We start from the raw sequence: 25068 nt of genomic DNA on the forward strand, positions 1-25068 counted from the left end.
ACAACTTCACTCACCTTGCTCATCACCGACTTTGCTGTTGTTTTTAGTGATACCTCAATTCTCTTCCCAGGTTGAAAATTTTGAGTACGTCTTCAAATATTCTCTCTCCTTCAGATCTCCACACTCATCTATTATCAAGACTTGTTAGTTTTGGTTCATAATGAATCAAGTCCAAATTTTGGCTTGCCAGTACTCTGTCCCAAGTCAATATTTTAGTCATGATTATTGCAGAAGTCTCTTAACTGATTTTTCTCTCTGTTAATCACCCCTCTCCCTCTAAGTTTTACTCATCAGGCTGGATTCGTATTTCTATTACTACTCTTTGATCATGTCATTTTCCTGCTCAGATTTTTAGGAAACTTGTCAGTGCCTGGAGGCTAATTTTCTTGGTTAGTGTGATATTCCATGTTCTGTTTGGTCTGGACCCAACCTACCTTTTCAGCTGTCTTCTGAGACCATTAGGCATTTACTCTGTGCTTCAGCTGAACTGCAGGACTGATTGTTCCCATGCATTTTCTCACATGGTTTTTTTTCTTTTTTCTGTCGAAAATACCTTTATTTCCCCTTACCTCCCTTCTGTTTGAAGTCCAGCCCATCAGACCCAGTTCAGATGGATTCAGTGATCATCCCAGTTGAGAAGTTAGTGGATTAAAGCAGGAAATTTCAATACGTATGTTTATAACACTTACTGCCTGTTAGTAGGGTAGGTGATCTAATGCCTATTCGTGCAGTCCTTTTGATTGGATGGTTTCCAAGGGCTTCAATTATGTCTTCTTCAATTCCTCAGAGCCTTCTAGCAACAGGTGCTCAGTATTATTTTCTTGATTAATCCCTTGTTTACACCGTTTGTTATTTGGCCAACAGTGATAAAGGGTAAATGTGCCTGGCAGCTTGGTAGTCACTGGGACTCTCTTAAGGTTGATGGGAGGTGAGAGGAGCTGGGCTGACCAGTGTGGAGACTGCATGGATGAGCTCAGACCTCTTCACTACCAACTATTTCTTTTCCTTCAGAAAGGAAGCTTATGATAAACAATCTTTCAAACACTTATTTTATTCATTTGTTTTTAAATACACAGGAAAACACACTTGAAGCACTAAAGCCAGGCTGCCTGGGTTTGAATCCTGGCTTTGTCACTTCGTGGCTGAATGACCTTGGGCAACATAGCCTCTTCAGTGCTTTACTTTCACTCTCTGTATAATTAGAATAATAACATATTCATAACGTTTTTATAAATATTAAAGGAGTTAATGAATATAAAGCATATTAAACAATATGGCAAATAGAGTATTCCCAAATGCTGTCAATTAATATTACTATTAAGCAATGAGGGAATTGCTGCCAGAAAAAGATTTATTAGAATTTGTTTCTAATTTATTTGCCAGATTATAAAAATGCTATGATTTTAACACATGAGGTTAAGTACCCTTAAGGTCTAGAAACTCTTAAGATATGGAGCATAGTGAAAGAGAGAACGAATGGAAATGTCAGGGAAAATTAAGCAATCTAGCCTCGTATTTGTTTGGTAGTCATAGACACCAAGGGACTGAGCGACTGACTTAATTACTTAAGCCATTTTAGAACGTGGATGATTATTTATGTGATACCTAGTAGACACTGAGCAAAGCATTGATCCGGTACTTCCAAGGTGCTGGTAGCATGAAGATGAATAACACATGGCTTTTGTTTTGAGGGTGCTCAGATTTATGACTGCAATAACTACAGCTCAATGTTCAAGTGCTATGGACACAGGTATATACAATGTGCCATAGGCTTCTATGCCTCCTCTTGACAGAGGAGGGTGTCAGAGGAGCTGAGTCTTGAAAGTGGTCAGACTTTTACAGAGGGGACAGAACAACTCTTTTGCTATAGATTTTAGCACATTTTAGTAATGTGAGGTGGGATTTTTTTTGTTTTGTTTGCTTTACCAAGATCTGTGGAGACAGCAAAGTGCCAGTGGTGGTTTACTTGATATGAAGGGAATGCTAATTGTACCAAATATTCTGGGTTTTTTTTTTTGTTGTTGTTAAATAAAATATCTTTGAATTTTATGCAAACTTTTTAAAAAGTTGTTTTTTAATACTTGGAGGACAGTATGCACAGATTCACAGGATGCCCTTGTATCTCTATCTTTGTAATATATTTAACAAAATCAAGAAAAAGTTTTCCATATCAGGCAGTCCACGGATAGACATGGTCTGTGGTTCCTAAACCTGATAATGGTGAGAATAATCTGGGGAGCATTTAATGATGTGGGAGCCTGGGCCCCCCTCCAGATAAACTGAAACAGACTCTCCAAGGAAAAGCTTGGACCCTGCTGCATCCAGGAATCACAGATGTTTAAGCACCACAGGAGAAACCAGTGCTCACTGTAAGCTTGTGCTGTTGACATGGCAACTACTCATTGTGTCTGTGATACTCACTTATACTCAGAAGTGAGATGAAACACAGTAAGAAGACAGATTTGGAACTCACCAGGAAGTATCGTGAAATCTCTGACTTTGATTTATCTGGTGCCTTACTTGTCCTAAGAAGCAGCTACAAGAGGCAGTAATTTGAAGATAACAATATAATTCAGAAAAGATAGATTTCTAAAGTTCTCTTGCTACTGCCAGATACTCAGGTAATCATTTGGTCTTTTGTGTCCATCATATTATTTTCTTGGAAAAGGATCTAATCTTGTCCCCGCCCCCTTTTTTTTTTTTGGTCTTCCTACTGAGCAATGGTCAAAACTTGGAAGGTGTGTTTACCTGGAAGGAGTTTTCAATAGGTTTCAATTATTTAACATAAAACCACATGCATGTTCTGGCTGGGGGAGAAGCAAAATAGTGCTTGGGGGAAAAGTTGCTACTTTCATTCAAAACATGAAGAAAATAACACTTGGCTTCTGTGTAGGAGTCTGCTTGGTCATGTGAGGTTATCGCAAGATTAAGTGTTCCGTGTGCACATGCACATCTTTTCTAGACTTTCTGTTAACCTTCACATGGCTTTGGCCATAGCCTGGTCACAGCAAATCTTCCTCTGCTTTGTTGCTACTGTGGCCCAGCACCCTCTCCGCTGGGCCACTGCAATCATTATTCTGAGTCGTACATAAAGCAGAAAAATAAACATTAAAATTTTTTTATTATGAATTTTTTCTGTCAAACCACAAATAGGGGATACCCCCCATATTCATCACTCAGATTCAACATTTATTAAGAATATATATATATATTCTATATATGCTTCATCTGTCCTTTTTATTTGGTACCTGATATTTTAAATCAAATCTCAGATATCATGTATTTTACCTTAACATACTTCATCATTTATCTATAAAATGAGGTTATTTTATAACCACTGTACCGTTTCCAGAGTTAGCAAAATTAACAATCATTCTTCAGCATCATTTAGTACCTACCACGACCAAATTTCTCAGATTGTCTCAAAAGTGGCTTTTTATAGGTTGTTTATTTGAATTGGGAACCTAGTTTGGGAAAAGGACATTTTTAAGGGTGGTACTTAAGACACGCGTTTTATTCCTGGTGTAATTAGAACAAGTGGGGGGAAAACCCAGAACCTCATGGGATTTCTTAAGTATTTTGTGGCAGGAGCTAATGCTTTCTCTAAATTTTCTGTCCTTAAGGAGCACTGTGATCTATCCCCTGAGAATGAACGACTCAAGGCAATTTTTAAACACTGTAAACCACAGTTTCTGGTTTAATGAGAGATTACTTTTCACACTGCATTCCATGTTGGTGCAGATACAGTGATTTCATGTTCTAAAGTTAGTCCTGCAATTACCATTTTGATTGCTCTTAGAAAAATGCACACGAAGAATACTGTGACTCAGCGAAGGGTGTTGCCAGTGGGTTGTCATTTTTAGCTCTCCAATTATGATGGAATTGCATAAAGAATGTTCAAGTTAGTGCTGCGTTTTTCTGCCCCCCATGCCTCTCTTTCCGCACACCAGCACCAGCACCAAGCGCATCCAGCCTCCTTTTCTTCATCTTGTTGTTGTTGTTGTTTAAAGATTAACAAGCGTCTGAGAAGCACAGTATACAGGTGAATGGTAATAATACAGGTACTCTAGCGAGAGCTGCGTCTTAATAAGAAGTAAGTTTTCTGTTCCCTTGCAATTACAAAGATTTGCAAGACTATACTTAAAGGAAATAATCAGAGAGTCCAAAGAAGTCTAATTTTGAACATAACTTGATGTTCATGTGGTACCTCAGTCCGTGAAGTACTTGAAGTTCATGTGGTACCTCAGTCCGTGAAGTACTTTATTGCAAACATGTGAAGGGACACTGAGTTGGTGAGACATGGCACCTGCCTTCCAGGCATGACTGTCTTCTGAGGGGGATGGAAGTGGGGCTTGGAGAAGACTAGTGTTTTGGAGGGGAAGGAAGCTGGCATTGGGGAGGCTACCTAGACATTCTTGCTGTAATCTTAGCACTAGTTAATTAGAACTGGACAAGGGTCCTAGCATTGGGTGACAAGAAGAGATGCTAGAAAAGTTTAGAAGTATCCTTTCAACTGGTGACTTATTGGATCTGAGGAATGAAAGAATGGGGTGACCAAGAATTTGTGCCACAGTACACAATAAAAGATATTTACTATGTTTCTGAAAAGAAACATGAAAATTGATAGGGGAGGTTAATTTTTTTTTTTTTTTTAAATTTCAATACCTTCACTTTGAAAGCATAGGCAGCCAAGAGGAAATGTGCCCTGTATCTCTAGGAAATGTGGCCAGGACACAGGATAGAAATGGAAACTACTGATCAACCCTCATGTAATAGAGACCGTATTAAGGTGTTAGTGATAAAAATTTAAGATTGTCTGTCCTCAAGTAGTTCATAATTTATCAGGAATGAAGATGAACGAGCAGGTACTCAGAGGGATAGACCACATGTGAACTATGTAATTATTAAATATTTATGATTATAGGTAGGCCTAGATGTGGTAAAACCAGTAGATGTTGGGTTTTTTTTTTTTCTGTAAATTCCTCTCTACTTTTCTTTCCTGTTTTTGTTTTCCTTTAAAAAAAAATCTTAATTTTAGAGTTAGGACAAGAGTGTGCAAAGTGTTTTACTGAAGTTGTTGAAAAGGTGGGAGTGCGGCCAGAACTTATATTCGTACTATCTGCCTGTGGTCTAGTCATCGTTCCTGGGCTGGGGCTACCTCCCATACAAGCTGTGTGTGGGTGCATGGGGTGACAACCTCTCCTCCATCCCCTCCCACCCTCTGGCCTCTGCCAATCTAAGCCACCATCGTAGCTTCTGGGCCACCTGGGTTGAGTGACATGTGGGGCACCAATTCTATTTTATTCGATCACCTTTCTTCTCTTCTATTAGTGCCAGAAAGTGGAGAAGCTAGTTACTGTCTACAAAAGACAGCAAATAACTTTTGCAGCTTGATGGGTCCCTTGATTCAAGGTTACTTTTTTCCCCTCTTCCATTAACAGAGAGAGTGGAAAAATGTGGAAACAAAGTCTGCTAACCAAAGGTTTCATCTTTAGTAATCCCAGTGTCAGTAAATATTTTTACATTTTCACTCATGGATGATCTTGAATTTTTAATATATAAAATTATGGTCTTTTATTCTCTGATTTTTATGTCAGTTCTTATTCTCACCCAGGTGACACTTAATACCTGTATTCCTCTTGTTCTGAAAGGGCATTTGCAAACATAAAAGATTTGGTCTCTTTTAAAATGGATTGACAGTCTACTCTCTGTTTTTCAAAGTGCGTAGTGTTTTTAATAATCAGTAATAAACATTACAATTTATTTTTTCAAGTTGGTAGCATAATAAGGCCGTTTAGTTACACCACAAGAAAAGAAAGCTTATAATGGACTCCACCTGTTTACGCTTACTGCTTCCTGAGTCAAGTTTTCTGCACCATGTAACAGTGATCCATTAGTGATGCAAGATCTTTGGGATATTTTAAGTGCCCTCTTTATAGCCATTATTTGAAGGAAGATTAATCTGGTGGTAGGTTCAAGCCTATAACACCATGACTTCTAAAGAGACTGGTTCAAGTTATGCTTGTTCCAGTTTGGAAATGTAACTTAGATGCATGTCCTGTGAGATACAAGAATAATTTAACAATGGAATTGGTCGTGTCTGAAAGAACTCAATAAATGGGAAACACTAATTGTCTCTCTGGTAGCATAAAGAGTTATCTCGATCCTCAAAAGATACTAACACAGGTGTATAATCATCAGTGGCTAAGTGCTTGCCAATTCTTCAGGTACCCCATGCAAGGATTTCAGTGGAAGATACACTTGATGAAAAGTATCCCATTGTTATACTGTATCTTTAGAAGGAAGAAAACATTGACAGAAATGTGAAAAGAGAACCATTTCATAGCAAGGAATGGCTCTCCTTGTTACATTCTTAAAAACATAACTGATCTTCCTCAGAGTTCTTTTTTTTTTTTGTGGTACGTGGGCCTCTCACTGTTGTGGCCTCTCCCGTTGCGGAGCACAGGCTCCGGACGCGCAGGCTCAGCGGCCATGGCTCACGGGCCCAGCCGCTCCGCGGCATGTGGGATCTTCCCGGACCGGGGCACGAACCCATGTCCCCTGCAACGGCAGGCGGACTCCCAACCACTGCCCCACCAGGGAAGCCCCAGAGTTCTTTTTGACTTGCCTCAACTGGTTGAATTCGTAGCCCCTCATCCGGATTCCCATAGGAACTTGTACAGACCTCTATCATAGCACTTACCATGATGTATTAAGATACACATGAAAATAAAACTAAATGAGTAGGGCATATTCAAGCCAGCAGAGGAACGACTAAAGGATTGTGGGTTACACTCCCAGTCAATTTGTCCAGTTATTTCTGGGCATCCCTGGCAGTCACCATATAGCATCCTCCATCATGGTTTTCCTCCTTTGCTTAGACAGGACTAGTCAATGTCTGTGGTTCATGAAGTTATTTGGAGGAACCTCTCCATGGCCACTGCTCAGGACAGTGCAGGCGCCCGGCAGGACCAAAGACTCTCGCTTCTGAAACATCTCAATTTGCCAACCTGTAGGGTCCAGGAGCCATGCTAGCTTCCATGCAGACGCAGAGACACCAGCGCCCTCCCAAACCCTAAGCTGAACTTTGGTTGTATAAATGAATACTGCGTGGATCTCTGCAGTCTTCTCAGCCAGCTCATCTGATCTGGCTAGGATTTCTTTCTTTTTTTAAAAAAATTAATTAATTAATTAATTTTTGGCTGCTTTGGGTCTTCGTTGCTGCGCATGGGCTTTCTCTAGTTGCGGCGAATGGGGGCTATTCTTTGTTGCGGTGCACGGGCTTCTCCTTGCGGTGGCTTCTCTTGTTGCGCAGCACGTCTCTAGGTGCCCAGGCTTCAGTAGTTGTGGCACACGGGCTTCAGTAGTCGTGGCTCACGGGCTCTAGAGCGCAGGCTCAGTAGTTGTGGCGCATGTGCTCAGTTGCTCTGCAGCATGTGGGATCTTCCCGGACCAGGGCTTGAACCCAGGTGCCCTGCACTGTCAGGCGGATTCTTAACCACTGCGCCACCAGGGAAGCCCCTGGCTAGGATTTCTCACTCTTCTAACTTCTGGAACTAAAATCCAGTCCAAGGGGCTTGCCAGCATCACAAGCTTAGCTGTCTTGTCTTTTTATCTGTCCTAGGACCCTCCCTTGCAGAATTCTTCCCTCCATCCCTGGTACCAAACAAAACTGATCTGGAGCTGAGAGAAGGGTAGAAGGGTCATTTCTGCTAAGTGTTTGAACTCCAGCTAGAAGAATTTAGATAACCTTGTTAAATGCATGTTTTGTGTTCTTCATTGGACTTTGAATTCTACAAGGACCAGGACTGTATTTATTTTGGATCCCTGACACTTAACACAAAGTTAAAGAAGTCAAAGTTAATTGGGAGAAGAATTATTGCAGTGTCTTGGTCAGACTTCATAGTTTTCACAACTTTTTTCAAGCTGGAATAACTCTCGTCAGTACCCTCTGCTTCTCATCCATTAAAGAATATTAAATATGTAAATATACTTATTCTTGTTGCTCAAGTTCTATTTCAAGATTCCCTTTTAGTGGAAAAAATGTTTAGTGTATCTTTTATTTCTCTTGAGTCATCATTGTTCTTGGGAACACTGATTAAACGTCTTGTAGATGCTTTTCAGTGTGAGAGTTCTGTGGTTGGTAATGCTTCCTGAGCCTCTAAATTTGTAGCAAATTAAAAATGATGATTCTTATGGTCTGTTTTCCCCTCTTTTAGGTGTGGAATATTTGAGTATAGGGTATTTGAGCTGTTAATTTTGTATGTTCATAGGAATTTTCTTTTAAAAAAATATTACTTTAAATATTACCATGGTATTTAAATTGATAACAGCCAAAGATACGCTAGGCACTAGCAATAAATAGCATCTGATCTGTAATCCTTACAACAATCCTTAGAAGAGGGCTTGGCAAACTTTATCTGTAAAAGGCCAAAGAGTAAATATTTTAGGCCTTGTGGGTTATAAGTCTCTGTAGCAACTCCTTAATTGGGGAAAAAATGGGACTCTGATGTCAAGAGATTTACTCGAGACCACCTTGCTAATAAGTACCAGGCCTAGGATTTTTTTTTTTTAACTGAAGTAATGTTGCTGTACAATACTATATAAGTTACAGGTATATAATATAGTGATTCATAATTTTTAAAGGTCATACTCCATTTAGTTATTTTAAATATTGGCTATATTCCCTGTGTTGTACAATATATCCTTACAGCTTATCTTACACCTAATAGTTTGTACCTCTTAATCACTCTTACCCCTATAGTGCCCCTGCCCCCTTCCCTGTCCTCACTGGTAAATGCTAGTTTGTTCTCTATATCTGTGAGTTTGCTTCTTTTTTGTTATATTCACTAGTTTGTTGTATTTTTTGGATTCCACAAATAAGTGATATACAGTATTTGTCTTTCTCTGACTTATTTCACTTAGCATAAACTGACTTCACTTTGCCATACTGAAAAAAAAAATCAATAGTGAGAGATTAGTATCTACTCACTTGGTTAGGAGTGCCTCCCACATGCAAGGCACTGTACAGTATGCTATGGAGATGTTACAGGCCCAGTTATAGGAACCTACAGTTTAGAGGGGGTTGTAGTTGATAAACAGTATTCCTTTTATCTGCCCAAGTTGCGAATGATAACAAGATCAGGGTTTTCAGATGACAAATTAAATATCATTTTTGTTACTTGTGAAGCTGATGCTCAAGAACGTGGCTTTGATGTTCAGCAAAAATGAACTTCCTAATCCCATACGTTGGAGTCAGACAAGCCCATCCAGCCAGGCATAGCATGGAGGCCTGCTTCTATAACACTTTGGCAATGCAAGACAATCCCAGACAGGAAAAGATGGAGAACGGTGCTGGTCTGCAACGCGTAGTTCCTTGTCCCAAATCTCCATACAGAGAACTTCCTCCCTCTTTCTTGGGGAAGAATTAGTGAAAAGGAGGAGAACGTGCACAGCTTATATATATAGATATCGCCCCCGCCCCCCGGGGGAGAAGAAAACACCAGAAGTGAGGAGTAAGTGACCCACCTCTTCCTCCCCAGCATAGTACAAGTGCCACAAGGGAGAAAACAATTGATTTGCTTTGGAATTTACAGTGAAGAGAAATTACCTCCAGGTTTGGAGAAAAGCAAACGTTTGACTGAGAAGGTGACATTTGGGCAAGTTTTTGAATAATTTTCACTTAGATATGTAGAGATGATGGGGGTAGGATGAGCCAGAGAAAGTGAATATCAGAAGCAAAGGTGCATTTGGGAGGTCAAGAGGTCAGTTGTTGGGTTCCAGAACTAGCATGACCAAATGTCTCAGTTTGCCTGAAACACTGGTTCTCAGCCCTGAAAGTCTAGGATCCCAGGAAACGCCTCAGTCCTAGACAAACTGGAGGGGTCTCTTGAGTGTCAAGCTAGGAACCTGAAACTTAAATTTGTTGGATGGTACAGTATATAGAATGGCTACATGTTCGTCAGGTCATTGAACTTTTGGTATATACAGTTACTTCCTCAGGGGACCCACTAGGCTGGAAATAAGAGGTGAGAGACCAAAGACTATCAGTAGATGTTGGGAACCACTGAAGAATTTTTGAAGGGTATGAGGGTTGCGTTGAATCTTTGAGTATGCAAATATACAGAAAGGAGCTTGCAGACTGTTGAATATAAAACCAGATGAGAATATATTAGGGAGTAAACTGAAACGTCAAGGAGGGTTCTGTTTTTGAGAAAGATGAAATCCTACAAGAAATATGATCCCTTTTTAATTGTTCCTATTAGGCTCTGAAAAGAGCTACTGGGAAACCACTCCCCCAAACTACATCTATCCTGATCTGTCCATTCTAGTTGGTAGTGGTTTATGTGATGTGATGGGGGTGTTAGCTAAAATGGTGGTAATCATATTGCAGTATATAAATGTATCAGATCAATGCATTATACGCCTTATACTTACACAATGTTTTAAGTCAATTATACCTCAATTAAAAAAAAATCTAATGGATAGTGGTGATTAGGAATGAATTGATACAAATTAACTCATGGATTTTTTTTTTTAAATGTAAGCCCTCTACTCTTGTATTTTCCTGGATAAAAATGCACTGAAGGATGCATTTCTAGTAAGTTCCTTGAAATTATTATTCAAGAATTGTTTTATTATCATGACTGTATTGAATGTTCTGCCTGCATGTGGTAGTCCTACCAGACTGACCAGATTACCAGATTGGTAATTCATTTGGCAAAGCCCATGGGGTAGATCTTGTATAGTGGTTTATTGTTGGCCCTGAAATGGATGAACCAGATGTAGATGTTATCTGTTTAAGCATCTAGACAGTGTCTTTCATTCAGTAACTATTGGTTAATCAGTTGGATAACTTCCTCTACTGAAAAATCTAAGAGGAAAATGCAGTATTTGGATATGCTAGTCTTTTAAAGTAATAAGCCTTATTATCTAATAAATATCAGAGGTGGTTTTCATGATTTACTCAAAAACTCCAAGAAATATAAAAGTGAAATAGAGATCCGGTTCCTTGGAAAAACCAGAGGTATTTTCATAAAACTTCTTTGTATTAATTGCTATCATTTTTTATAGGTAGTTATTATTTTAATTACTTTGAAATGGATTGGTTATTGCTTCTTCTGCCTAAACTTGAAATCTTATATTGTTTAACTTATTTTGAAATAATTTCAGACTTATAGAAAAGTTTAAAAATTTGTACAAAGAAATCTTATATACCCTTTACCCAGATTCCTTAAGTGCTAATATTTAACACACTTCACAATTGCTTTATCATATTATCTATTTTTTCTGAAATTATAAGGAGACGTGATGCTCTTTATAAAGACATCAGTGTGTATTTCCTAAAAATGAAAACCTGATTTATAACCACAATACATTTAAAAAAAAAACAGTATATATCAGTGTTATTTTCTTTACCTAGCTTATAGGACTTATTCAAAATTTCCCAGTTGTCCCACTAATGTGTTATGTAGTAAAAGAAGAAAAGTCTGTTTCAGATCCAATCCAGGATCATACATTGCTTTATGTTTCTTTATTCGCCTTTTAATCTGGACTAATTCTTCAGCCTTTGTCTTTCACGAAGACAAAAGCTTTGTCTTTTTGACATTTTTGAAGAGTACTGGCCAGTTATTCTGTATGATATTCCTCAGTTTGAGTTGGTCTGATGTTGCCTCATGACTAGATTGAAGTTCTGCGTTCTTGCCAGGGATATAACAGAAACGATGTGGTTTTTTTTTCCAGTGCATCATATCAGGAAGCACATGATATTGATTTGTTCCATTTCTGGTGATACTAATTTTGATCACTAAGGTATCTTGTCTGTAAAGTTACTATATTTCTCTCTGAAATAAGTATTTTGTGGGAAATGCTTTGATGCTATATAAAATCTTTTACTCATCATACATTTACTCAATAGCTTTAACTAGTGCCTGAAATGATTATTATTATGGTGATTCCAAGTGAGGGGATCTCCATTTTATTTAATTAATCAAAATATTTATTTAGTTGGTTGCGCTGGATCTTTAGTTGTGGCATGCAAGCTCTTTTCATAATAGTTGCGGCATGAGGGCTCTAGCTCCCTGACCAGGGATCAAACCCGGGCCCCCTGCATTGGGAGTGCGGAGTCGTAACCACTGGACCACTAGGGAAATCCCCCTCATTTATTTTATATTCATTACTTGGAATTCTGCAAAGAACTTCTCCCTTGTTCATTCGTTCATTCATTCATTCATAGCAATATAGATTCATGGTTTGTTATTTTCTTCTATGAATTATAATCTGTCAATGTTTATTCTGTTGCTCAAATTGTCCTAGATCGGGCCACTGGGACCTCCTCTAAACTTCTATTTTTGGCATGTTCCCAACATTCCCTGAAGACTTCTCTGCTTTCCGGTACAAAACGTCTCAGGCTGATTTTGTACTTTGCCTGACCCTGCCTTTGAATCAGCCATTTCGCCAAGAGGCCATAGCTCCTTTTATCTGAGAATAGTGTTTAGAAAACAGAATCTGGATGCTAGGTATGTTCATTGCTATCGGGAATGGCACTAATTCTAGACCTTCTCAGCAAACAAAGCTAGAAAACATATGCATGTGTGTTTGTGCTTGTGTGTATACACATACATACATATCTGTGCATATATAATCTATCTCTATGAACATATTAAAAGTGATTTCATGATGTTGTGGCCTCCAGTTCCAATCCAGCATCTCAGGGTTCATTCTAGTGTGTTCTCTTTCCATGTTTCTAACTCTTTTCTAACAATGAAAAACTTAACTCTCATCCGCAATATATTTACTCATTTGTTCAATTTGAGAATATATTACATAGAAGGCTTTTAGAAATGCTAACCCATACCACTGTGAAAAACAAACCTACTCAGAATCACTATTTGTTTATAGTTCTCTTTGTCTTTAGCTTAAGGATATGTAGTCAAGATATTGTGTTCAAAAATTACTTAGTTTCCCTCTCACTTCAGTGTGGTTCTGTTCATCTAAAATTCAGTTCGATTTTTTTTTTTGGTGGGACATTTTCCCTCTTCTCCATCCTTACTGTTTTCATTTATTGAGTATGTCAAATATTAACAAGATTATGAAGGTCAGAACAGTATAAAAGGAGTGTGTGTACTTCCCACACCCTACCCCTTCTAACCTATTTACAGTCCCCTATCTTTTTAACTCCATTTCACCTGCCTACTGAAGGTAACCTATCTCACTAGTTTCTGGTTTATTCAACTTATGTTTCTTGTTGCACAAGTGAATAGACATTTTAAAATTTTCTTATTTATCTCCTTTTCCCTGATACCAAAGGTAGCACACATTAGATATTCTGTTATACTTTTGCACTTTGATTTTTTTTTTTAACTTAACAGTACATTCTGGAAATCACTCCATATCAGTTTAGAGTTAGAGTTCTCCCTCATTCTTTTTTATAGCTGCATTGTGTCCTGTTGTGTGGATGTACCATAATTTATCCACTTACTCTCCTGTGTGTGGACATTTAGGTTGCTTCCAATATTTTGCAGGGACAAACAAGGCTTCAAAGAATAACCTGGTACAAGTGTATTTTCAGATTAATATAATTTTTATTTCATTGAAGCAACTTAATCTAAGTCTTCTCCAAGTTGTCTTTGATGGAGAGAATTTTGGAGTTATGTATGCGTTAACTTGTTTTTCTTCCTTAGGAAGCATCCTCAGTGTATAAAATTGTTAAATTCTCCTGCTTTTAAACACAGAAACACACCATATTGGGACTCTATACCATGAAATTTCAGTAATTTAATTCATGTTTAATGTGTGGTCAAAAGAGCCCTTATGCTTCCTGGCTTTTTATTATCTTAGGTAATCTGAGTAGCTTCTAACGAGAGGTTCTAAAAGAATTTGGGGAACTGGTTTTATAGCCGTAATTGAGACACAGCTCTGCATAACTCCTTCCATCCACCACGTCCTCCTCCCTGTACAGGATACAGGCCTTAAAGCACATGGCCCTGCTTGTGGTCTTTTCTGAATTAACAGTTGTTCTTTTATTATCAGTAGTCTCCTAAACACTGTACTTTCTAAACACTTGGTTATCTAATATCTATTATCTGTGACCATAACACAATGTCCTATTAAGTAGAACTCTCTATATTGTGGATTTACAAATAAAGATGTTTACATGCTGCTCTGTAGCACTTTTACTATTACCACTTTCCTGTTCAACTGTCACCACCTAAGAGGAAGCCAATCGTAATTTTATTTGTACATCCTTTCTCTTAAGTGTTTGCATTCTGCTGGTTTCTTAACGTCTAATCTAAAATCAAAGCATATCATTTTAGTTCAGATGCCATGTGTTGTGTTTTATCTGATCCTCATGCACTTGAACTCGGGTTTCCTTGACAAAGACTCTGTTGTTTCTGAGTTGATTGACTTTAACCAGAAGCTGGTGTTTTCTAAGCTTCGTTTTTGAATGGGCTCTGAGGGTAATGTGGCGTGCTCCTCAGGGATGCTTAAGTCTTATGATGTTTTTCTTAATTCTGAATTTGTTGCATTTGATTAAAGTGATATAATTTTATTCCTTTGCAGTAACCATGAAGAAGAGTTGTTCTCACTATTTCTGGAGTAAATTAATAAATAGTAATGTGAATACAAAGGGAGTTTAACTTGAAAATTTGATCATTGAATCATTTCATTATAAGGAAGCAATCAATCTATCTCCTTCATTTCCTCTCTTCCTCTTTCTCTCCTTTCATTCTCATTTTAGTTACACTTGTTATACACAGATACATCTTCATTGTCAAGGAAAAAAAGAAATTGAGAAAAGAAAACAGTAAAAAGCATGTCTCCTGTGTTCCCTTTAATTATCCTTCTCTAGATGCAACTATTATTTTATATCAATTTCTGATGCTTTCTATATGTTTGTACCCTCACACATATAAACTCTTAAAGTTTGGGAGCTTGAGGATGAAGGGGAAGTGTTCTTCTCCGCAAAGGCAAGGGTGGGGACTTTAAGAAAAAACTGTTCCTAAATTGTGTTGCTACTGTCAGAAGGTTGCTACCTTTCCTTTCATTGTTGGAAGACACTTAGGCAGTAGACTGTGGCTGTCACTCTCTCTGAAGAAGAGAAAGGAGACTGTGAGGTGGAAACTGCCTCTAGAAGGCAGTAAAGATGGAGCCTGCATATCTGATTACAGGGTGGATGAGATTAGGGATTACAGTCTTGACAGGACCTTTATAACATGGTGGGGAGGTGGCCAGCTAAAGCTTGTATCGGGGGAATACAGTGTGAACACAGTGTTAGCTGGAAGGTGCGGTGAGATTTGTAAAGGGACTACCAACGCTTAGGGAAGTTGCTATGGGTATTAGCCCCTCCCCAAAAAGGTTCCTGTTGATGAAGGTGATGTCATCACTCTTCCTTCCTGAGCCCTTCGGCAATGAGACCATTAAGGCCAACTAAGGAGAAGGATAAAACCTCATCCTTTGAGTGGGAGACATGCCCTTTTCCTCTGTAGCACACTGGGGAGTTAATGCATCCAACTCCTCTGTACTCCAAGCTGTTAGGGAATTAGACTTTTCCTGCCTTTGTAGGTGGAGTGGAAGAAAGGCGTTGGCTTTATATTAAATCTAAATTGATGTTTTAAAATAAAAAGTAACAGGCCTTAAAAATTCAAGAACTACTATAATAAATTTCATCTTGCTTTCATTTATGGAATCTGCTCAGTATACCTAGGGAATTGATACCCAACTGGAAAGCAGGGGTTCAGGGTAGCAGAAGAGGGTAGCCAGTTTGGGGGGAGAAATCTTATTTAAATATCCCAGTGAGTCAAACTGTCTTAGTAAATGGGTGAATGGTTTATTTGGCAAAGAGATATAATTGATTTGCTTTTCAAATTCGTGATCTCTAAAACATTGTCATAATATTGTTCAAAACAACTGAGACCAAACCTTAGAGATTTTTCCCCTTATTATTTAATGTTGCACTAAATTTGACATATCATGCATACATATCTTGTTAAATTAGATGGTATGGTATGTTTCTGGAGACCAGGAGCTTTATTTTCTAACAAGCTAAGTAAAAGGTCTGTGCACTAAAACTTGTTAATTGAAAGGCACTGCATTTAAGCAGTATGTTCTTGCATAACAACAAACATCTATACTAGATGCAAAGCGCTGAGCTGGACTCTGGGCACATCAAAATGTACAGGAGGTGATACCTGCCTTTGAAGAGTTTACTGTCTACTGGGGAAGACATATAGACAGCTGGTTAATTTCATCATAATGTGACAAATATAGTAATAGAAGACAGTCCAGCATGTCTGAGGGGCCATACTGTAGTGGCCCTTAAGCCCTTAAAAGTTGTTCAAGGATCAGAGACAGCTTCTTGGAGGGGTTGCATGTTCCTTTTTAAGTTGGGAAATTGTAAATTATTTTACTTATCATTGTGTCCCTAGTGTGTGTGACATAGGGAATAATCATAAATATTTATTGAATGAATAATTTAATGAATAAAATAGAGCCTGATATGAGACTTGAATAATGAATATAAAATAACTAGAAAAATAAGGGCAGATGGGGGTTGAAGGTATTCTGGGGATGGATGGTGAAGAATGGAAACAAACGCAAGAGTTTGGGGCTGGTGTCTTGTGTAGGGTTGAGGCATAACTCAGAGGTGAGACTGGGCTTGTGGATTCTTAAACGGGGGAGTGATAGGAGTTATTTAATTTTTCAGTCCCTCTGAAAGTTTAGTGGAGAAAGGATTAGATGGAGGTGAGAGTTGGAAGCATGAAAGTGTGTAGGCTTGTGGAATAGCCATGGTAGTAGAAATGCAGAAAAGAGATTGGAGTGAAGGATGTATTGGAGAGTGAAGGTCAGTAGGAGTTGGTAACTGACTGTGGTGAGGGGATGGGAGTCTAGGATGGATGTAAGGTTTTGGTCTCTGAGATATAAGTAGAAGTCTCCTGGATAGGGCTTCTGGAAAAGCTGTCGGTTTCTTATTAAAAAACAAGAGAGACTTGACTGGCATATACCCTTGTCCCTGCCTACATGTAACAAATGCCTCCTTACTACCACAACGTCTGGGAAGTCAGCTTTTTGCCCAGCATAATGCCTCCCTAAAGAGAAATGGGATCCTGAACAAGGGTAGGCAACTAACTAGTAATGTCTGACACACGGTGAGTTACCTGTTCATCTCTCTGCTACTAGTATTAAACAAAAAGCCCAAAGTCTATTCTTTTGAAGAACGCTTTGAGAAAACCATCCTATACAAAAAGGGGATTACTATATTTGCATGAAAAATGTGGCTGTCATATTTTTAACATGCACTCAACCAGCAGGTGCTTTAGCGCTTCCTAAGAATGATTATTGTTCTAATCACAAAGAATAAGAAAAAAAGAAAAACAAAAAAGAAAGGAGGTGATTGTGGTCTTCTCACCCAGCTTGATTTGAATGAAAAGTAAAAAACAAAAAACTTTCAAAGGAACATTTAAAAGCAGCATATAAATGTACGACTATTTTGTGGCTCAGACCAACAGGCTGAGGGAAGCCCACAAAAGGGAAAGCCTACCATGGAGTGTGGGTCAGCTTTGCAGAAATACAATAAAGATATAAAAGGGAAAGGGTTGTATGGGTTATATATATATTTTTTAAATAACAAGGGTCAGTGTTGGATAGTTCAGTGTAACATTTTGAGTTGAATTCATTTTGTTAGGCTTGAAAATATTACAGACTATGAGGTCCATAGACCAGAAATAAAATAATAAATCTTCTATCAAGTTTGCTTTTATATACGCCTCTTTTGTACTTATATTTAAAATCTATATTGTATACACTTAACTATACCACCATATGTCAGTTTTCAAAACTATTTCAAACATATATGCAGTAACATATGTGCAGTTCTTGGGCTGGCATAACGTTTGTTTTCTTAAAGTATGAACTGTTAATTTGAAAACCAAATTCACTAAAAGATCATGGATCATGAAATTCAGAGTACTGGCACTTTTAGATTCTTCATGTTTTATGGAAAAAAATCTTCACATTTGGTAATACATGCATTTATTTTTAATGCTTTATCTGGATTTTCTATCACGTCTCTACCCCCTTTCCATTTCTATTTAAGACTTTAAGACATCTTGGCAAAGAGGAACAAAGAGACTTAATTCTTACTGAATATGAAACTCCTTAGGCCTGGATAATGTCTGTATTTTTGCTAAGTCTGGAAAGATGTAAGTTTTAGCCAACACTGGAACAGTTTGAGAAACTATTGAAATCATACATGTATTGTTTTGTCTCTTATGTAGGAAAGTAGTCCTGTGTGGCCTGGTTTTACTTGATGTGGTCCTAGTTAATCTGGTTGTCTGCTTGAGGTCTCTTGTGTTGACCTAAGGGAGGTTTGGGAAATATTGGTTAATATACCACGGTGTGAGAAGGATTTATTACAAACGCCATGTGTCATTAGTATAGGCATTCTTTCCTTGTAAATCAAATATTTTATATAAGAACACATCACAATAACTTGGATTCATTCCCTCATTTCCCTCTGAGTAAAATAAGAGACCCCCCCCAAAAGGGTTCATCATAGAGGTGAACTGTGTGTCCGTTTTGAGACTCTTGCTTTCTGCCAAGATTTAAGTGAAGTCCTCTTTTAGTAGGGAAATATAAATGTGAATTAAGGATATAATTTTATCCATAATTAAATAAAAACATTATGGCAAATAATGTTTTGTTCTTCTCTACATCAAATAAATTGTTCAGTTGCTGAATGAAGGAAGATACTGTACACTGAGACTTGAGATTCTAAAGTCTTTTTTTACTTGCGAACAGTTAGAACAAATCTGGGAATCTGAATATTGTGATATAACTGCTGACAGCCCACAGAATATTAACATTCAGCTGTATGTTTATTTCTGTTTGACTTTGTAAGTGCTATGTAATTAAATCTTTAGTTTGTAATTTCTTCTAATTTAATTGCATAAATTTGAAATTTTCCTAAGTATAGTTAAATTATTCACTACTAATATTACAAGGAAACACCACATCCTTTGTTTTTATCAAAGTTAAACACACATATGGTTTAGAGTCAAATAGTTCCACCAAGATTGTTATGAAAAACTACTGCCCTTGTCCCAATGCCCTCCTGCTAACTGTGCCACGACTACTTTCAATTCTTTTAGAATCTTTGGGTATTTATGGTCATAACTGTTCAAAACATGCTTTTATTGCTCTTGCTGTGCTTTTTAGCTTGGGGCATTATCTGTTGAATTCCACTATGGGAGATAAGGATTTAGCTCACTCTCACTACTTCCCTTCCTCACTACACACGAGCATGCTTCTCCTCTCTGTCCTCTCATGTGGTTATAGTATAAGTTTGGAAGGATGAGTAACTAGTGGTTATATTCTTATAACCATGCAAACACAGCTGGGTCACATAGTATGTATACATTTATCACATTTTGTTTCCTGTATAACTTGTTGTTTTCTCTGGAGTTGGTTTTTCCTTCATATATGCACCCCTCATTTCAACTCTAAATTCTCTTCAGCTTGTGTAAATCTCTTCCTAGTATGTTAGAATATATTAACTATTTTATTAATTGTATCCTTTTGAAGAAACTTCGGAGTTTCTGATGTGGTGCCATCTAGACTGATTGCTGTATAGCCTGCTTCACAGACATCATCTTGGGATTTTCCTTAACCATCATCTTGGGGATTCCTTCTGCCTCTAATTTGTGTTTAATATGCTGTTTCCTAGATTCCATCTTTTACTTTCTTTCTTCTTTTTTAAATTTATTCCCCTGTTTTTGTAGAGCATGTCCTTCAGTAACTTACTGAGAAAAGGTACACGAGATATATATTTTTGGGACCCTACATGTGAGAAATGTCTTTATTTTTCTTCACACTTGACCATTTTGGGTGGTCCTGGATACTTTCTGAAGACTTTCTATAGCCATCCCCTCACTCTCACATTTCAACCTCAGGCTGGGTCCTCCTGAAGCACTCACTACATCTAACTCTCTTAATTTCCTCTCTAGTTCTTCTCCAGTACCCAGGTGGGTAGTGGAAGTCAGGAGCATGTGCAGAAGGGTATCTTTCCTTTCTCTGCACCCTCACCTTCAAAAGTTACCATGGGTGCCCATTGTCGGTATGTGATTGTCAAATATAACTAGAGCTGGACGGTAAAGTGGTAAAAGCAGATTTTTTTTAAGGAACTATTCCTACAGGACAAAAGAGACCTCAGTTTAGAACTGGGCTCAATTTTGAAGTATGTAGCAAGTTGGGAATTTTAAAGATTGAGGATCAATGTAGTCTTAATCTACTGTTTTCAAAGGGTATACAGGTTCTATTTTTGGCTGCCAATACTGGTAGGAAATGGTAGAAGGCCAAGCCACACAAGAGGAGAAATTGCAGGGTAAGCTCTTGAGCTTACCCGAGAAATAGAAGTAGGCAGATGAATCTATGTTCACAGCGGTGGACAGGTATGAGAGAGAAGCCCCCCAACACCACCAGCAAAACCCAACAAACAAAAAAAACAAAGAAGGCAAATTATAAGTATGGGAAGTTAATCTAGTTTGTTTGCTTCTAGTTTTGATGAGGGGTTACAGGATCCCTAAGAATTTTGACTGAAGTCATAAATCCTCAGGAAATGAACTTTGAAATCAAGTGGAGGGCATTCTCTTATCTTTGAACAAGTTAATAGTATACCCACTCCTTGTAATAGACTGATAATCCCCCCAAAAGATCTATAGTGAAATCAGAGAAGATACGAGGAGTCTAAAATGGCCACGACAGAGGATACCTGCCCATGGGAAGAAAAAAAACGATAGGGATCTATGGACACAAGTGCTGTGAGAAGATATGGCCATTTTCCTTTTACATCATGGATGATGTGAATAATATTGATAGTAAGAACACTGCCTTATTCTAAGATTTGGTGAGCAATGGGATTAGAAAATATCACCTTACCCAACTAGTTAGAAACTTATGGAACTGATTACTCTAAGAGGAAGTAGGGGTGGAAAATATAAATAACCTCAAAAATGATTTAACTAAGTTTGTGGATGACAGCTCCATAATGGGTTATTACAGGGAGCTAGGATGTTTTGGGTACACTCCTAACCTTTGAGGCTGACATCAAAGAACAGCCATTCTTCCCACAGCATGTCCCTTGGTGCTATCATCAGAATCCTGGGCAGGAAGGAGAATGAGTCTGATCCAGTGTGGCAAGACGCATTAGACACTGATCTGTGCCAGATTGGTGTGGGTTGTAAATTTAGGGTAAATTCCAATATGAGGGTTGTAAATTTCAATGAATGAAAACTTGAAAACCTTAACTTTTCTATTTCCTAATCTTTGTTAATTCTTCTTTATATAGTATACTATTAAAGCTCGTTTTTCAACTTTTTGGAAGATCTCTTATATGTAGCCTTTACTTGACTAGGATGGTACTTTGTGACCTAGCAGTTTCCCATCCTGTAGGGTGAATAGGGTCAACTAATAACTTTGGAAAATAAATCTTACACCGTTGGAATTTCTTTTGCAAATTAACCTATTTTCAGTTTGTAGTTTGAGTGAAAGAATAAAATGGAAAGATTCTATTTTAATTACGACTTTTGGTTTTTCTGATAGAAAGATACATAAAATTCCCCTTTGAATTGATTATAATCTACGTATAGGGAGACACAAAGGTAGTTTTAGTGTTTTCAGGTACAGAGATTAATTTTCCTTATTACTTTTATTTTGGAGGGGGAGGCTGCATTCAAAACTTGGATCGGAATGCCTTAGATCAATGTGTAGGAATCATGGGGGATCTTGTTTTTAATATGGATTTGGATTCGGTAGGTGCGGGGGAGGCTGGTGATCGTGCTTCGAGTGGGTGCTGCTACCGCGGGGCTGAGGACCACGTTTTACATAGCAAGACTTGAAAGGGCTACTTGCTAATGTAGCCCTGTAGTTTGGAACACCAATCATGGTTTCAGCTTTCCCACTAAATGTTTTTGGAAAGTTTAGGGAATAATTAAAACAAATAACTTATATGAAGAGGATCCAAATACTACATTTATTTGGATGTTGAACTAATCTAGAAATTCCTTCTTTTCCACCTATTCTGAATTCTTCCCATCTCTCTTCCCTTTCCTTCTTGAATATTTCCATTTGGTATTGAAAAGTGGGGACTAAATGACACAAACGTTTCTTGAGTCTATTAAATTTAAATACACACAAACACATGCACACACACTCTTTCAGTTCTGTCTACTTTGGCTAATTACTGGCAATAAAACTCAGTAAAGGGATTTAAGGATTATGAATGTTCTACTTGGAGGAAACTGCAATTAAGGTTATTAAGGCCTTTGGGTTTCTGTGTGTATTTTAAGCAAATTAGGAGTTTTATGTTTTTTAAAGAGACAGTAACTTCTTCCTTGCCCAATTATGCGCCCCCCCCCCCAGCGGTGCGCATGCGCCTGCAGTGCCCGTGGCGCAAAGGCACATGGCCTACTTTATTCTTTCAGGTGAATCACCGTGTAAGTTACGAATGTCTTTTTTCTCAATTCCATATGTGAAAGTCAGGATAACTAAAAGTAGAAACTAAGAAATGGAGAGAAATTGTCCTTTGCTACCAAAATTATTTTAAAAACCTAATGATTGTTTTAAATTCTTTAAAACATTTTAAGGCAGAATAATTGTCATTTACCTTTTATTTCCAAAATAGCTTTGTTTTCTATTAAAGTGATATGGGTTCATTGCAAAACTTTATGAAATGCTGAACAGTGTACAGAAAAAGATGAACTCATTCTCTCTCTTCTCATTAACCATTGTTAACGCTTTTGCATCTATATTTGTAAGATATTTTTCTGTGTATATGGAGAAGGTAGAAATTTCCTAAGATACACACCCCGGGAGTACAGCAAAGTCACTTTATTTTCTAAGCTTGAGTTTAGTGTCTATCTCGAGACCTTGTTCTTCTTAGTAGTGGAAAATTTATCCTGGTAAATTCATATACTCTGTCAATTAAGTGTTTTTCCATTTTCATCACCAGATGAGCTCTGGCCTTCCCTCTGTCTCCATCCACCCGCTTCTCAGCAAGGTTTGCATCAAGTTTGTCTGGGGAGAGGAAGCAGTGGAGGACCTCTGTCATCCTGATGCCACTCTCCACGACTGTGTGCAGTTAGCGTTGGTTTGACTCTTCCATGTCTAGCTCTGCATACCTTCTGTCAGGGCATGAATTCATGTCCACGAAGTCTGCGTCTTTTGTCCTGACTGTGAGGCTGTCCCTGGCCTGTGGTCTCTCTCCACCGTGTCTGAGCTCTTCTTCAGATGTGAGGTTATTTCGGATGTTTTCCTAGACTGCTTTGGGCTTGAGAGGCCTTCTCAGGCCCTTTCTGCCCCAAATGCCTCACTCCCATGTCTCCATCCTGAGGCTCTAAGTACCCAGGTTGGAGGCACACACCTGGGCACTCCTTTCTTAGGTTTCACATATATCTTCTGTTCTGATTCCCTAATTTATCTGGACAGGATATGAATATTCTTTCGTGCAACCATTTCCCCCAAGGTTAGGGCATATGACTCTTTGTAGAGACCCACTCAACCTAAACTGAGTGTTCTCTTCTCCCTCCCTCCTACATCCCCAATTCATGGGGTCTTTATCCTATCTAAGCAGGTAATTGGCTCTGATAGTCTTCCATGCTTATTTAAGACAGAAACATTTTTCCTCTGTGAAATTTGTCTCCTGTTTTTGAAACTCAGAACTCAGTGTCTCATAACGCAATGAAATTAAAAGAATGGGAAGGTTTTGTCTCTTCTAAGAGTTTTAAAATAGCATTTGGAAACTTAAAATTTGAGCATTTGCACTTCTTTCTTTGAGAAACTCTTCCCTGAGCCAATGAATGCTACTTGTATATTTGAATAAAGAAAAACCTAAGGACTAAGAATGAACTTAAAAGAAAAAAGTCAGTTCATACTGCAGAATATCATGCCATGTATGATAATATAATATGTGTAATATAATATGTGTAATAATATGTGTAACATTATACACATTTGTTTTTAAATAGAGTCTTACATTATTTTTATAATCCGCCTTCTTACATTTTTCTATATGGAAAGAGCCTTCTTTGCATGTTAACTAACATTTCTGTGTATAATAAATTATCTTTAAAGTCAATATTTTAGATCTGATAAATTATTCAGTGTTCTATTGATGGACACTTTGGCTCTTTACTATCTTTTCACCATTAAAACAAACGCTGTGATGTGAATTGTGTGTCTTTATGTATTTGTCCATTTCTTTCCATAGGATTCCTGAGAGCGACATTGCTGGGTCAGAGGAAAAGTATAATATTGCTAAACTATAGAAGATTTGTACTTATTTACATTACCGCCAGGAGTATATGAGGTTGTCATTTTCTAAATGCTTACTGATAGTTTTTAATCATCAATCTCCTGAACTTTAATATATGATGAAGTTGGCTGCTTATTTTAATTTGTGTTTTTTGTCACTAGTGAGTTTGAACATATTTTCATGTACATTTTTCCATTTCTTTGATCAACTTTTAATAGTTTGTTTATATTCCCTACTTCCTCTTCTAAAAGGACCATTCTCCATGTTGATCTGCAAGTATTCAATATATACAAAAGCATCTACCCTTTTTGTGTGTGTTGCTGTAATTTTTTCCAGTTTGTTCCTTTGTTTAGTAAGTATTTTTTTTGCTGGTCTGACTTTGTCACACAGCCTTTCAGGAGATTCTTTTGCTTTATTAACATAGATTTTAAAATAGGCAAACCATTTTACAAAGTGATTTTTTATTACATATGTGTGAAATTTGGGTACCTTTAAATATGTTTATAATAGTTTAATTCTTGAATCTAATTTTGGTTTTCACTGATATTACTTAAATAGTAACATTATTTCTCTTTATGCCGACTGCTCTCTACTAGGTTACAGTGAAAAAGCTGCTATTTCATGATTATAAATTCACAAAGAGAAAGTTGCACCGGTTTGTGAGATGATGTACACCCCCCAGTTAGTAAGTGAATTGAATGTTAGGAAAATGTTGTTCACAATAGCATGAACTTGAGCATCTTATCTTCTTTGTGGAAGGT

Source organism: Stenella coeruleoalba, assembly GCF_951394435.1.
Source record: "Stenella coeruleoalba genome assembly, chromosome: 17".
In the NCBI taxonomy this organism is placed as follows: Eukaryota; Metazoa; Chordata; class Mammalia; order Artiodactyla; family Delphinidae; genus Stenella; species Stenella coeruleoalba.